Here is a 15,758-nt window from a genome sequence, read left to right on the forward strand (position 1 = left end):
CGGACGGACGGACGGACGGACGGATGGATGGATGGATGGATGGATGGGTGGATGGGTGGATGGATGGATACATACATAATACATTATATATATACATACAGATAGATAGATGGACAGATCTGAGAGTTGTCTGCAAAAACATTCCCATGAGAGTTGAAAAGTGAGAGAATGTAGAGAGAAGAGGATCTAGGACAGTTCATACAGGCTCAGGAAACCAGTATTGCAATCAGTCAATGAGTCAGTCAACATTTATTAAGAATCTACTATCCAGGCACTGTGCTAAGTACTAGGGATACAAAAAGGGTCAAAAGACAGTCCCTGCCCTCAAGGAGCTCAAAATAAAGAGAGAGTATTGAAGAAGAGAAGGTTATCAGCAGTGTCAAATGTTGCAGGAGGTAGAGAAGGATGAAAATTGATAAAAGACCATCAGATTTAGCAATTCAGAAATTATTGGTAACTTTGGAGAAAACAGTTTCAGTTACATGATCTAAGTCATGTAAGTCCCAAACCAGATTGGAGATTTATATGAGAGTAAGCAGAAATAAAGAGGAGACACAAAGTATACATTGATTTTTCAAGAAGTTTGGCCATAAAGGGGAGGAAAATCAAAGAATGATTGTTTAAGAAGACAAGCCAAATAAATGATCTCATCAAGGCTCTGAGACAGGTTACATAGCATTTCCCTTTCTTCCTTATTCCTCCACTGCAGACACTGGTTCAGGACGTAATAAAAGTCAGTTTAACTTTATCTAGAAACAAAACCCATTATAAAAGTATAAATGACAATTAAACAAGTTTGGTTTGGTTTTTCCAAAAGCAGAAATACCAAAGGAAGGATAGTTGAGAGGCATCGATGAGGTGGAGAGAGAAGGGAGGAAGTGGACAGGGGATAAATTCACCAAGTGCCAGGAGCAGTGAGGCAGGGACAGAAGCAAATGGCAAGTTCTGTCCAGGCAGTCACTCCTTACACATATCAGACAAGGCTCACAATTATATTCACTTTGGGAGAGCAATGCTTACGATCAGCTCCTGTCACTGGCACGTCAGACACTCTCCTTTCTCCAGGTGTTCTAAAGCTCCAGGTTTCCCCATGACCCCTTTCACAGTCATTTAGTCTCTCAAGTTCATAAAAACGATACTTCCCAGCAACCCTTGCTGTTGGTATAGTATTATCCATATGTTATTTTGTTTGTTCCATATGGTGCTACTGTAAGATAGGTAAATGTAAGTATTAGCCTCATTTTATAGATGAGAAAACTAAGACACAGAAAGTTAAATTGCATCTAAGTAGAAATATCCAGCAAGTAGTAGGAATATGTTAGTGGGGTTTAGGAGCATCATCCTCAAAGAGGTAATAGGTGAAGCCATGAAAATGTATGGGGTAGAGGGACGGCCAGGTGGCTCAGCGAGTAAGAGCACAGGCTCCAGTGTCGGGATGACCTGGAGATCCAATCCCGGACTCAGATACTCAGCACCACACCCAGAAATAACTGGCCATGTAACCTTGAGCAAGTTACTTAACCCCGATTGCTTAAAAAAAAAAAAAAAAGAAAGAAAGAAAATGTATGGGGCAGTGAGGTGGCCCAGCAGATAGAGCACATGGCTTAGAGTCAAGCAGACTCATCTTTCTGAGTTCAAGTCTGACCTCAGACACTAGCTGAGTGACCCTGGGCAAGTCACTTAACCCTGTCTGAATCAGTTTCCTCATCTATAATATGAGCTGGAGAAGGAAATGGCAAACCACTCCAGTATCTTTGTCAAGAAAACCCCAAATGGGGCCACAGAAACTCAGATGTGACTGAAATGCCTGAAGAACAACACAATGATTTAAAATTTCTACGAAACAACTCCTAGAAAGGGAACCTCTGTTTCCAATGCAGAATTGTAACTCTTCTGCAATTCATAGTTTTAGTGTTGCTTAGAGAGGGGTGTTAAGAGACTTACTTGCTCATGGTCACGTAGCCAGTAAAGGCAAGACTTAAACCCAGATCTTCCAGACTTTGAGGTCAATTCTCTGTCTACTCCAAGACTCTAAGCATTGTTTTCTACCCACTACACCATACTGTCTTGTCTAGGATGAAGGAAATGTAGGAAATAAGGATAGCAGGGAGTAGAATGACAATTGTACGGTAGCTGAAAACACCATATCACATCGATGGTCGCTATGCGGAGTTGCACACTCTCCATGTCCAAAGCATCTTAATACAGGCTCTCTTTGTAAAGGTATCTGAGGGTCTTTGGGGCCACTATTCACTGTCTTTACATTTCTCTCCTTCCATCCCCTGAGAAAGTTCTTGAATGTGTGACACAGTTCCAAAGAAGAGATAATAAAAAAGAAAAAGGCAGTCTTAGTGGATGGAGAACTGAAGGGAATTGAAACCGAATGAAGAAAAATTGAATGGGAAGTCCTTGGAGGAGATGAAGGGAACAAAGACATTCAGTCTGTGGTGTCACAAAATGACTAATGTGGTTCCTTCCCAGTTGGGCACTGGGCTTTGGATGTCACTGGACTCAATTCATCAGAGACTTCTATCCAGTATCATGGCCTCCTACCATCTGGGTGAAATCAGGGCAGCATCTGCTCCAGAATCACTGGAGTAAACCCTGTTTCCTCTTCCCTACTCCCTCTCCCTCCTTGTGCTTTAATAAGCAAAATGATGCAGGTGCACGATGGCTCACTCAGGCTTCGGCCTTTGTTTAAAGCATTGCCATTCATTGCTGAATCGCTCATTGGGATGGAAAATAAACCAGGACATTTCAGGGGATTTTGCTTTTCTTTGTCTGGTGGAGGGTTTGTCTCACCCTCCCCCCTTCCCATATTAGTCTCCTGTAACAGACAATCATCTTGTCCTCTCCAAGCTGGCTTCACTCAAACAGATTTCCACATTCTGCTATTTTATATTGTAGTTTTCTCCTCTTTGGGGAAATAAAGGTCTATTGGCATCTTACAGAATCAGGCTTGTTTGCTTGTTTGTTGGATTTGAAGAGCTGGAAGGGATTTAATCCAATTCCCCCCTTACCTCTTCTCCCCCCTCTTACAAAACAATTAGGAAACTGGAGCCCAGAGAAGTTAAGAAACTTGCTCGAAATCACATAGCTCGTTAGTGGCAAAGCCAAGTCTTTCAACAAGGTCAAAAGCTAGTTCCACTATCTTACACCTTCTGATCTTACCCAGATTTGATTGTCCGCCCCTGAACCTGTTCCGACTCTTACTTAGAGATTATAACATCTTTACTCATCCACATGACGTTCATTCTTGACTGAGTATGTTTTCTCTGGCTTTCCCCTATGCCTGGACTGCTTTCTTTCCTCATCTCCGCTTCCTGGTTTCCCTGGCTTCCATCAAGTCTCAGCTAAAAATCCCCCTACTGCAAAAACACCACCACCACCAACAGAAAACCCCTTTCCCTGTTCCCTTTAACATTCAACATGAGATTATCTCCAATTTATTCTGTTATATGTCTTCTTTGCACTAAGTTGTTTGCATGGTGTCTTGCTCATTAGACTATAAGCTCCCTGAGGGCAGGGACTTTCCTGCCTTTTGTATCTTCTGGGCTTAGCCTGACATAGTAGGTACTTAACAAACACATAGTAGGTACTTAACAAATGCTCCTTGGCTTGCTTTGTCCCAGACTGCAGTGGGCATGTAAATGTTTAATACCTGGCATTTAAAAAGAAAAGTTTCCCCAAGACTCTTTTAAGTTTAATCCTCATAAGTAACATTTTCTCCATTATTTTTCTGTCTAGGCAATCAACAAAACAATAAATCAAGCCCTGACTTATAGCATTTGCCTATTTCCCAAATATAAATGCTCACCGTGAAAATTTAACAACCCCAACCTAGGCTGGTACAGACTGGCTCCAGCACACCCATGAGTAAGTCAGAAGATTTAAACTCGGGTCTTTTGTGTCAAGTTCAAAAGTTATACCACGTGTGTAGGTACCACTCACCCCCATCCCCTAGGAGCACAATCTTATTGCACAGAAGCTAGTTAAAATACACAGGTCCTACAACATGTACTGATGTTACATGGAGGGCTCTTGACTTTTCCACGCATGGGATTGTGGCTCTGGAGTGTGAGTTTCAAACACAAGATGGTGACATCTGAAGATGCTCTTTTAAGAGTCCCATTTATTTCTTCCCATTTGCTTAACTTAATGAATCTCTGATTGTCCTTGCAGCCATTGGATGAGGATGAGTTTCCAAGAATCTTCTTCTAAGAACTGGAGCTTATTTCCTTGTTTGCTTCATCAAATGCAGCAGGGGAGTGTTTTCTCAACACTTTCCCAAGACGCATTACTGGGCCTAATTTATTCGGCGTTAAATTGGGTATCTCTAACCTGTGAAAGTCATTGTGAAATGAACAGAAGAGAGAGAAGTGATCATACAGGAAGCAGAGCTTGCGGGAATTGATTGGAATTCTTAGCAAAACATCAGAAAGAGAGAACAAATAGATAACTATAGGAGAGGGAATCTAAGATACTGATGTCACCAATGATTTTTCATTTTGAAAAATGGGGGGGAAAGTAATGAGGTCATGACCCTAGGTACACTTTGCACCATCTCTACTAAGTATACTTAAAGTTAAAACTTAGCAAGCACTTATTAAGCAATTATTGTGTGCCAGCCACTGTGCTAAGTCCCAAAACATAGCATTACTCATTCATGAGGATGACAAATCATACTATGAACATAGACCATAGTTCATACACAGTTGAACTAAGATACTATTTGTAAAGCACATAGCAAAATGCCCAGCATGTTGTAGTTTCTTAACAAATGCTTGTTTCCTTCTCTTCCCTTTCTCCAAGGTCGCACACAGTAAGTAGCAAAAATCAGATTAAAACTCAGATCCTCTTACTCCAAATCTGGCACCTTTTTAATAAAGGACAAAGAGGTGTTGGGAGGAGGAAGAAAAGCATAAAAGTCTACCCCGGATTTGTAAAAATCTGAATCATAAATTATATTGAAAGAAATAGAGTTGCATTACTTTTTGGTACTGTGCACACAGAATTTAAGATCAGAGTGGTCTCAAGTAGAGTTGTTACCACTATTCACATGCAAGTCAAGATGGCATAAAAGAGAAACCATTGTTGTTCAGTCATTTAAGTCTGTCTGACTCTTCTCCTTTTGGGGTTCTCTTGGCAAAGATACTGGACTGTTTTGCCATTTTCTTCTCCAGTTCATTTTACAGATGAGGGAACTGAGGCAGAGTTAAGTGACTTACCCAGGGTCACACAGCTAGTAAATTTCTGAGGCCAGATTTGAACTCAGGAAGATTAGTCTTCCTGACTGCAGATCTGGTACTCTATCCACACCCCCTAAAGCCTTAATAAATAGATAAGAATCCTTTCTTTGTTTCTGGGCAAAAAGGATACTATGAAAATAATTTTGAAAAGTGTTAGTTTTCTTAAGCAGCTTAAACATTCAACTAATGTTTCTGCTATTCATTTGCCTAACAATTCTTTTTTATGGAAATGACAAAAATAAGCTTTAGACTGGCCCTTGAAATGATCACAAATTCCAAATGGGGAGCACAGGGTGAGGCAAGGAGGATCTATGGGAATGAGAATTTCTAGTTTGCTATTTTTTTTCTGTGATTTTCAGATGAGGAAGCTGAAGCAGAGAGGCCACGGGGATAAATTCCAGAAGTTACCATCAAATCCTAGAGATGAAGGCAGAATTTAGCATCTCATAGAAACTCACAGCTGAGAAGGACCTTAGAGGTTCTCCACTTTCACTCCTGTTCTGTTCTCTACAAGGACCAAAAAGCATCTGCTACTTTCAAGGACAGGATTAGGTTCAGCACAATTTGTTTAATAAAAAAGTATATTTTTATAAGTCTGTAGCACTAAACCCCATTCATCAATATTTCGACATATGGATCAAGTTTTTGATGCTCAGTGAAGCCTAAGGGCTCTGTGAACCTAACATTAGGGTAATCATGATCTGGGGGTGGTCATTCCTGCATTCTGACCCTCAAAAAGTTATTACATTTATTATCTATTTAGGAGAGGTGGATATTTTCCAACTGCAGGTAGCAGAAAAATGTTTGAATAATAATTGAAAACGTGTCAACTACAGATAATAGAAAATGGACTAGAGATTATACAAAAGTGAGACAGTATACACTCACCTGTAACAATCCAGGACCCTGGTATAGGTGCAAAAGAACAAAGTGTCGAATAGAAAAAGAGAGATAGTAAAATCTAATACTTTTACTTGCAAATTTCCAGCTAACTGGTCTTGACTCAGTGGTGTGCTGGCGTGGATTTCAATTGGATCTTGGGGGGAATGTTATACTTCCAATGTGCGCATTTACTCCTCATGGGCACAGATTAGATATCAAAGCTTGATTTATTATTTTGTTGATTGTTTGCACTTAAAGAAATGGAGAAAATGTTAATAATGCAAATTAAACTTTTCCAGAGAAGGTTGTTAAACATTTACCAGAACACATCTGCTGTCTTAAGCTGTGAAAGCCAACTGACCCAAGTCCAAAGACCCTAAAATAAATTGTGTTGTTCAGTCGTTTCAGTCATGTCCAACTCTTCATGACCCCATTTGGGGTTTTCTTGATGGAGATACTGGAGTGGTTTGTCATTTCCTTCTCCAGCTCATTTTACAGATGAGGAAACTGAGGCAAACAGGGTTAAGTGACTTGCCCAGGTTCCCACAGTTAGTAAGTGAGGTTGGATTTGAACTCAGGAAGATGAGTCTTCCTGATTCGAGGCTTGGCACTCTATCCACCATGGGCCCCCCAGGGGCCCTTAATATAAATTAAGATGAGACAAGTAGTAGGTCTAAAAGATAGGCAATATATTTGTCCACTCTTTTCTACTTCCCTTTCAGATTGCTTTTCCTAAGACAAAAGTAACTTTATAAGGAGGCAGCATAGGTGTTTCCTATACTTCTAAAATCTAAGGGACACCAAAAATGTTTGTAAGATAATAGGATCACAGATCATTCAAGCTAGGAAGGGCCCTGGAGATAATAGAATGTGATCTCCTCATTTTATAGATAAGGAAACTACAGCCCCAGAAAGATTAAGTGACCTGCCTAATATCAGAAGGTTAGAATGTATCAGAGCTTCCATTCCCCCCTGCTCCAAAATAGAATCTTCCCAAAAATATCTCCAATGAGATTCTATGATTAGATATTGATTCCCCTGAGTTAATACAGTTTTTTAAAAATTCAAAAAGCCCTGAAGGAGTAAATATCCTTTGTACCATGGTGTTAAAAGTGTTTAATTAAATGCTTTCAAAATCAGTGTGATATAGTTCAGAAGTGTCAAACTCAAGGACCAGACTGGAATAAAATTTCATGAGGAAATATGTAACAACAAAAAAATTAAAATACAATACAATTTAACATTAATTTGTGGTTTTCTATGTCAGTAAGAAACTCGAAGGCATCCCATTTCTAATTGAGTTTGACACTGTTGACACAGTTAAAAGAAACCAGAACTCAAAAGACTGGAGTCACCTGAGGGGGGGGGGGGGGGCCGGAAATTTGATTAAGAACCAAAAATGTGTTCTTTTAGCCCCCAGGTGTGCTGGCCCTTGGCAGGCTCCTAAAATCGTATTCACATCTCTTCGGCAGAGGACAGCTTCAGCAGATGACATCAGCAGCTCGATGGGGGAGTAGGGAGCAGCTGCTTTGGAGGCAGAAAGGGAGGGTATCTATGGAGGGATCCTGGAACAGTAGCAAGACAGAGCTGGGTGCTAGCAGCCAGAGCTGTGAGAGCCATTCCAGTCTGCAGCAACCTTTCCTTAACTAAGAGAATGAATGTTCCAGGGGGTGTTTCCGCTGTGTTGAGTCTGTAAAAAATTGTGCCCTCTCTTGTCATGGGGGGTGGGAGGGTGAGGGGAAGTGAGCAGAATGATTCTGCCATTGCCCCTGACATTGATTTTGGTATTTTGGATTAATTGTACGCTTCGATAATTGAGCAACGATGGCCTGATCTGTAGGTACATAATGCACTGGGAGAGGGCTTAAGCTGTATTTGTCTAATTGTACTTATTAAGGGCACACACCCTGAATCTGGGGTGGCAAGGAGTTTTTGACTGGAGAGGAACTCGTTTCAATTACTAACAACTCCCTGAAGCCGTGATGCCATGATGTTGGACTTTTGATTAGGGAAGGCCTGAGTGGGCTAGCATAGCTAACGATCTCTGGACAGAATGTAGCACTAAATGCATTGTCTGGGGGAGGGGAGGATGAAGGGGAGAGAGAGGGAGGAAGAAGAGGAGTGGAGAGAATAGAAAGGGGGGGTACAGAGGGAGGGAGGGAAAGAGAAACAGAGACAGAGACACAGAGAGAGACAGAGAGAGAGAGACAGAGAGACAGAGAGAGAGAGACAGCAGAGAGAGGGAGAAATGGGAAGGTGCCAAAAATACACTTTGTCTTGTGACTCAGTGAGTCCCTCAAGGAGAATCCAACAATTCCAGAAAAGTGAGTCTAATGAACATCACGGGTTACTGGGGATGTTTCATGTTTTCTTCATGCATGGCTTTAAGTCCTTTGCATTGTATGCATTTTCTGTGAAGGAGGAAATAGGCAGTTGTACCAGACTTGTTATCATCCTGTACAATGAGTACTTCTTCTAGGAGACACAGTCTTACGCCCAGACCTAAGCCTTGTGTTAGAGGCTTCCCAGAGTTGCACATGGTTAGGACATAGTAACCAGAGAAAAGAGTAAGAAAGCCTGTACCCACCAGCCCCACCCAGGTCTGTGTAAGTCCAGAGCCACAGTGGATAGGATGTTGGACTTAAGATCAGTAGACTTGGGTTCCAAGACCACCTCATACACTTAAATCTCTGCAACCCAAAGCGAGTCCTTCATTCTCTCTGAGCCTTGGTGTCTCATTTGTACAAAACGGGGGCTGGACTCAACATCTAAGTTCTAAATCTATGATCCTGTGAATATATAGCAAGGATAGGGTTCCAAACCTATAGCGTGCATGTCAAATATTTTATGCAAACACTTTCATTGTCATGAGATTGGGTATCATCACCTCGTTTTTCACGCTGCCTCCTGCAGGAACTATAGAAAATACCACTTTTGCTTAGTGGAAAGTGCACTGATAATTTGGAATCAAAGACTTGTATTCAAATCCCTCCTTTGCTGCTTACTAGATGTCCAGAAAAATCACCTTTACCTTTTAGTATTTCAGTTTCCTTATCTATAAAATGAAGAAGTTGGGCCAAAGAAACTAATGTTCCATCCAGCTCTAAAACCTAGGATCCTACTTGCCAATTTTGCCCCATGTCTGGTTCTGAATCTGTGTGTGTGTGTGTGTGTGTGTGTGTGTGTGTGTGTGTGTGTGTGTAAAGAGGAAGGGTGGTGGCACAGCTATGGATAAATGCCGTTTTCTTAGCCTAGAAGAGAGGCAGGATAGAACAGTGGATGAGCACTGACCTTGAAGTCCCAGAACCTCATTTCAAATCCTTCATCTACTATGACCTGAATGACCTTGGACCAGTTTTTTAACCTCTCTAGGACTCAGTCTCCTCATCTTTAAACTGAGGCGACTGGGTGCATGGCTTCTCAGATCCCTTACACATAACCTGGATCTATGATTTTATGCAATGGTGATAGAATACTTGGGCAGAACCAAAGGACGTGTATCTGAAGGGATGCTTATGATTTGGGCAGGTCTAGTGACTCTAGAAAACTCCTTGCCGAGGTGCTGACAACTTGTCACCCACAGACTCATAGATCATATTTTAGAGATTTATTAGCTCACATTGGCAAAAAAAAAAAAGGTTGTGGATCACTGAATGAAAGGCATTAGCAGAGTGTCTAATCTAAACGTTCAGGATCCCAGAGGTGCTGTAAAACTCACTGAAGTCTCCTTAGAGAAATTCATGGAGGCATGGCAAAGGAAGTTCTGAAACAGAGCTCTGGAAGGCAGAAACAAATTCCAAAAGGGAGCCATGCACTCATTGTATGGAAGATGGCCCAAAGTCTCAGTCACCTCAGCCCTTTGCATGAAAAAAAACACTAATGAGGGGAAGAGGGGGAGGAAGAGAGTGAGGAGGGAGATGGTGACAAGTCATGTTCTTAGCTGAGTGGAGTCACATGGTTGTTGGAGGAGGGCGCCTCGCCAAGTGAGAATGATCATAAATTGTAAAGAACTGTGTGTGTGCATGTGTGCGTGTGTGTGTGCATGTGCGTGTGTGTGCGCATGCATGTGTGCATGTATTTGCGTGTGTGGGTGTGCATGCATGTACGTGTTTGCGTAAGTGTGTGCATGCGCGTGGGTGCTTGTGTGCGCATGTGTGTGCATGAGGTATTACTTTTTTGTTATTCTGGACATTAAATTTATCAGCATATATATGTGCACATATATATATACACACACACTCATATACATATATACACATGGTATATACTATATATACTATACAGGTCAGTAAATTATTTTCTTAGAGTTTCTTAACCTGCTTCCATGAAATGGATATGTTCGCATACATAATATTAATATATTTTATAATATAAGCAATGTATAATTAGTACTAATATATTCATGTATTATAATTAGACATTCTAGGTATATAATTATATTATATATAATTACATATATTATACATGTATATATGTATGTGTATATATTACATATAATTATATGGTAACATTTTATATATTGTATTATAAAATATAATATTTTATGACTGTATTTCAATTTAATTGGTTTCTTCCTTTGTAGTCCCAAGTATTTGATTTTATACATTTAAAAACATCACTCTGAAAAAGGGACCATTGGCTTTGCCAGTCTGTCAAAGGGTTTCATTTCACAAAAGTGGTTAAGGGCCTACCTTAGACAGCACTTTTACTTGTCTGCAGCTCTCTTACTTGCCCACAGCACTCACTCAATTGATAAATATTTGTCAGGCACTGAGTCAGACAGTGGAAAAGTTAAGTGACTTGGACATGGAAACACAGCCAGCAGGCATCAGAAGCAGGGCTTGAAGGCAGACCTTCCTGATCCCCTCCCACTCTTCCGGGCTCTTCCCCCTCTCACTATCATCATCAATAGAGGACACGAAGGATCATTGGTCACAGCCACATTTTGGAATCTGACTTTGAGAGTATACCCACCAATAAGGAGACAAATCCTACATACAGTGTAGAATTAAGTAGAAAGCCTGATTATATAAACTTTCTTATCAGAGAAGACAAGCAAGTTGTATTGTCAGCTCAGTGAAATGCCCATCGGCCGTTTAGATCATTGAAACGTGTTTTCCCTTCTAACGAGGGCTGAGCTCTGAACTACTTTCTAATTCTGTTCCTCATAGCACCCTCCTTATGCCATGCACTAAGGCTTCCCTTCCTGGCCTGCCTTGCTATTCCCTCCTTATGCCATGCGCTAAGGCTTCCCTTCCTGGCCTGCCTTGCTATTTAGTCACCAAGGCCTGTGTAATGTCCCTTGCCTATCCATTCATTCCTATTTCTACTCCTACCTCCCTGGTTCTTATCCTTAGTTAGGCCTTTACTGCTCCTACAGAAGACATGTTTAGTTCAAATCGTTTATTAAATGACACATGACGGTATCCTCTTAATAGAACATTTATCCCACAAATATTGGATGTTCTGTCACAGAAATGCATGACTCAGGAAAATTAAACATACCTAAGATCCATGTGGGAAAAAGCACACCCTATAGAGAATATTCACACTTTGACATCAATGAGCTGCTATCATTTGAGGGTGATGTCGTTGTTCTACTATTAAGCTTGTTTCCTAATGATTTCAAAGGCCATATTCTCGCTGGGTAGCTAATCTGTTGGGCATGTGTATAACATGTCACCTCTGTAAAATGGTAGGTACTCTATTGGTTTCGTGGCCAAATATTGCTCTTCTGGGCACAGTGATAAGCTTCTCCCTGCTGTCAGCTTTCTTTGGCTGGATTTATCAGAAAAGGAATGAGTCCTGTCATCTTTCTTTTACCTTAAAGCCTAGACACTTTGGTTCTCCTAAGTGAAAAAGCAAGGCCTTTCCACACCCAAGGCTCAAACTCAGAGGAAAAAACTTTTGCTTCTTTCTTTCCATTAGGAGAGAATTCTTTCAGTTCTCAGAATCTGAGCCATATGCAACTTTTCTCTTCTTGCTTCTAATGACCAACTTTATTTTGGATAAAAAGAATATTAGACAGTTAGAGTCCAGTGATAAATCTGTCTTGTTAACCTCACCATATCTGGTGCTGAATTACAATCTTTCATAGTAATCAACTATTTGACTTAGGGTTAGAAATTAAACTCTTAAATTCCATTTGGGGTTTGTGCTCTGCCAAAGAAATATCACGGGATTTGTGTTTTACTTCATTCTTCAAATCCTTTTGGTCTCCTATGAAAATGAAGGGAGAGGGAGAGAAAGCAATAATCAAAAAGTTTAGGCGCAGCCTTGACTTATGATTCAACTCAATCCCTCGTTCTAAATTCATCCTTTATTATAGCTACATGATTCAGTGGATAGAGCACCAGACCAGGAGTCAGAAAGACCTGAGTTCAAATCCAACCTCAGACACTAGCCATGTGATCCTTGGCAAGTTACTTAAATATCTGTGTGCCTCAGTATCCACATCTCTAAAATCGCACTTACCTTCCACAGTTGTGAGGATCAAATAAGATAATGTTTTTGAAGCACTTTGAAAACCTTAATGCTAGCATGCTAAAACTATGTAAATGCTAGTTATCACATATGTGTGTGTGTTTGTGGTAGCTAACAACAATTTTTAAGGCTTTGAGTCACTCTAAATATTTATTCCTTACCTCCTAAACCAAATCATAAGCTCCAGGAGCACAAGGTTATTAGGATAATAGCTTGTGTTTTTACAGTACATTCAGACTATAAGCACTGTAAATATAGTCCTTCATTTGATCTGTAAAACAAGTCAGTGAGGGACATACCGCCAGCACTATATTCCCATTTTATTGGTAAGGAAACTCACCTGGTGAGTTCCAGAGAAGTTGAGTGATTTGGTCAAGGTCACATAGCCGGTGACTAGCAGGACAAGACTGTTGACTTCAAATGCAGTCTCCCTCCCACGGTTTCTTTGCATCTCCCATGGTGCCTAGCACAGTGACTTTTGCCCAGGGGTTGCCCAACCAATAAAATTGTGGATTTAATTTAATCAAACTGGATAAATTCCAACTCTTCTTTACTCAGCACTGGCGAGACATAGCCACGGTCTCATTCTTCAAAGATATAGCTAGAAGAAGAAATTAGTTTGTGAGGTTTGAAAGAGAATATTCAACATTGTGACTAGGTATACTAAGCGCTAATGACTCCCACTTTGGGATCCCGTTGCATAATCTTAGAACAATGAGACCACTTAGAGAAATTACAGAGAAACAAATTGATAATTAATGAAGGGAGAATAATAGCCTCTAGCACTGGCTTCCCCTCGAGGTCTTGGAACAAGTTCTATAGGTAGATTCTGAGGGAGGAGGGATAGTTCGAGGACATAATGTGCAGTTATGCAACCCATAATGATAAAATTCTATAAAACTAGTACTTTAGGGTATAACTTGATTGCTTCAAGGGGATTAGAAAATAATCCCTTACATAAACACATGGGCACCCTAGACTGACTCTGTGGCTAAATTCAAAGGCTTTTTTCCCTTGGATTTCAGATGAGTTAGGTCATTTAGATTGCCCTAAATAACAGCAGAACAAGCAGCCAAAGATCAGCCAATCAACCAAACAATCAATCGGCCGGCATTCATCAACTCTATTATGGATTCATGTCAGTCAAAATCTTCCCCCATGCTCTGTCTTGGTACGCAGCTGACTCCAAGCTCCCTAGGGCAATGTAAGGTCTTCCTAAGCTGGAGAGGTTCAGAGAACTGCTTCTACAGTGTGCTAAATTCCTATTTCTCAGAACTGAGCTCAGAGAGCCTCCTGATGATGATGATGATGATGATGAAATGTTTCAGCCCCAGAAACTCTTGAAAAAACTATCTGCCAACTCTGAGAGGAGCTCAAGTCTGCTATCAGTGAGAGAAGTTCCCACACTGCAGAAATCACGTGACCATTGATAGGGAGTTCTGAAGAAGGGACTTCAGAGGCCATCTGGTCTAGCTGACTCATTTTAGAGATGAGACATTACTTACAGATGAGTACTTTGTATATAGAAATACATGTGTATGTACATATTTAAATCTACATAAGTGTGTATATGTGTGGTTGGGTGTGGGTACGGTCAGCTCCTCTAATGACAGGATCAGTGCCCTTTCCACCTTATCATAGATGCTTCAAGATTAAGGACCTTGTATAGCTGTGTGATGGAGATCGGAAGAGATGAGCTATCAAGAGATTTCTCAGAGTTTATGATCCAGTAGATAGACCAGGCAAACATGAAAATGAACAACATAGAGTCATGTATAAATTCATGGCGTGAAATACATAAGTGCTGCCAAATTTCAGATGAGGGAAAGGGAATATCAATAAAGACCAAAGTAAATGGAAAAGGTTTCATAGAGAAGACAGAACCTGAGCTGGGCCTTAAGGAACCAGTAGGATGTGTCCGGGTAGAAGGAAAAAGGGAGAGGGAAGGAAAATATAGGCGGCAGGAAAGATACAAGCAACGGCTGGAGAGAAACAAAGAACAAATCTTATACATTTGTGGGACAGTGAGGAGACCTAACTAAGCTGATGGGAGGAAAAGGGTATACTTCCAGAGGGTTCTCAAATAGATAGGACCTCATCAGTGTGGGTATTCCCTCCAAAAAATAAATTGCAGCCCATTCATATTTGGCCATCTTGCATAATTCCTATCCCTGTCTTCCATAAATTCAGTGTAAGAAAATCCTGTAATAAGCTACAGGACCTTCTTGGCTTTCTTTTGACATCACATAGATGTGTTCAAAAGTGAACATGATGGGACAGCTAGGTGGAACAGTGAATAAAGCACTAGCCATGGAGTTAGGAGGACCTGAGCTCAAATCTGTCCTCAGACACTTAAAAGCAGTATGACCTTGGGCAAGTCACTTAACGCCAATTGCCCTGACTTCCTCCCTCCAAAAAGCAAAAAAAAAAAAAAAGAGTGTGCATGTTATGTAATATATGTCATCTATAGTTATAACTGTATGTTTTATCTGTGTATATAATCTATGGCCTTCTTTTGACATCACATAGATGTGTTTAAAAGCATACATGCATGTAATATATGTTATCTATAGCAATAACTTTATATTTTATGTGTATGTAATCTGATATAATAAGGCTATATATTATGTGTAAATATCTCTATATGAAATATATAGGTAACAATTTATTATAACAAATATGTATTATTTAATATATAAAATACAGTGTATATAATTATATTATCTATAACATATTCTCTAGTCTTTGTTATTCCATGTAAATATATAATCCCTGGTTATAGGAAGCTTATATTCTATCAGACAAGAAAAAATATACATCTATGAACACACTCATACACACAAAAACACACACACACAATGTCCCAAAAAATCTCAGTGCGGTTTTGAGCTTACATCTGCACTAAGATTTTTAGGACATCCTGTATGTCATATACATGTCCATGTATGAACATTTTGTGTCGCCTGATGGAATGTGACCTCACAGGGATAACTTCTTTTCTTTTGCCTCTGTTCTATTATTTTCAGATTCTTCTCTCTATGTCTTCTTTGTACACGCCGTAGTTGTTGCATGTTGTCGAGGGTGAGGATTATCTTTTTCCTTTCTTTCTATTTCCAACAATTAGCACCATGCCTGACTCGCAAT

Source organism: Petaurus breviceps, unplaced genomic scaffold (assembly GCF_028583685.1).
Source record: "Petaurus breviceps papuanus isolate PSGF00001 unplaced genomic scaffold, PetGlider_PUasm1.0 90849, whole genome shotgun sequence".
NCBI classification, from domain to species: Eukaryota; Metazoa; Chordata; class Mammalia; order Diprotodontia; family Petauridae; genus Petaurus; species Petaurus breviceps.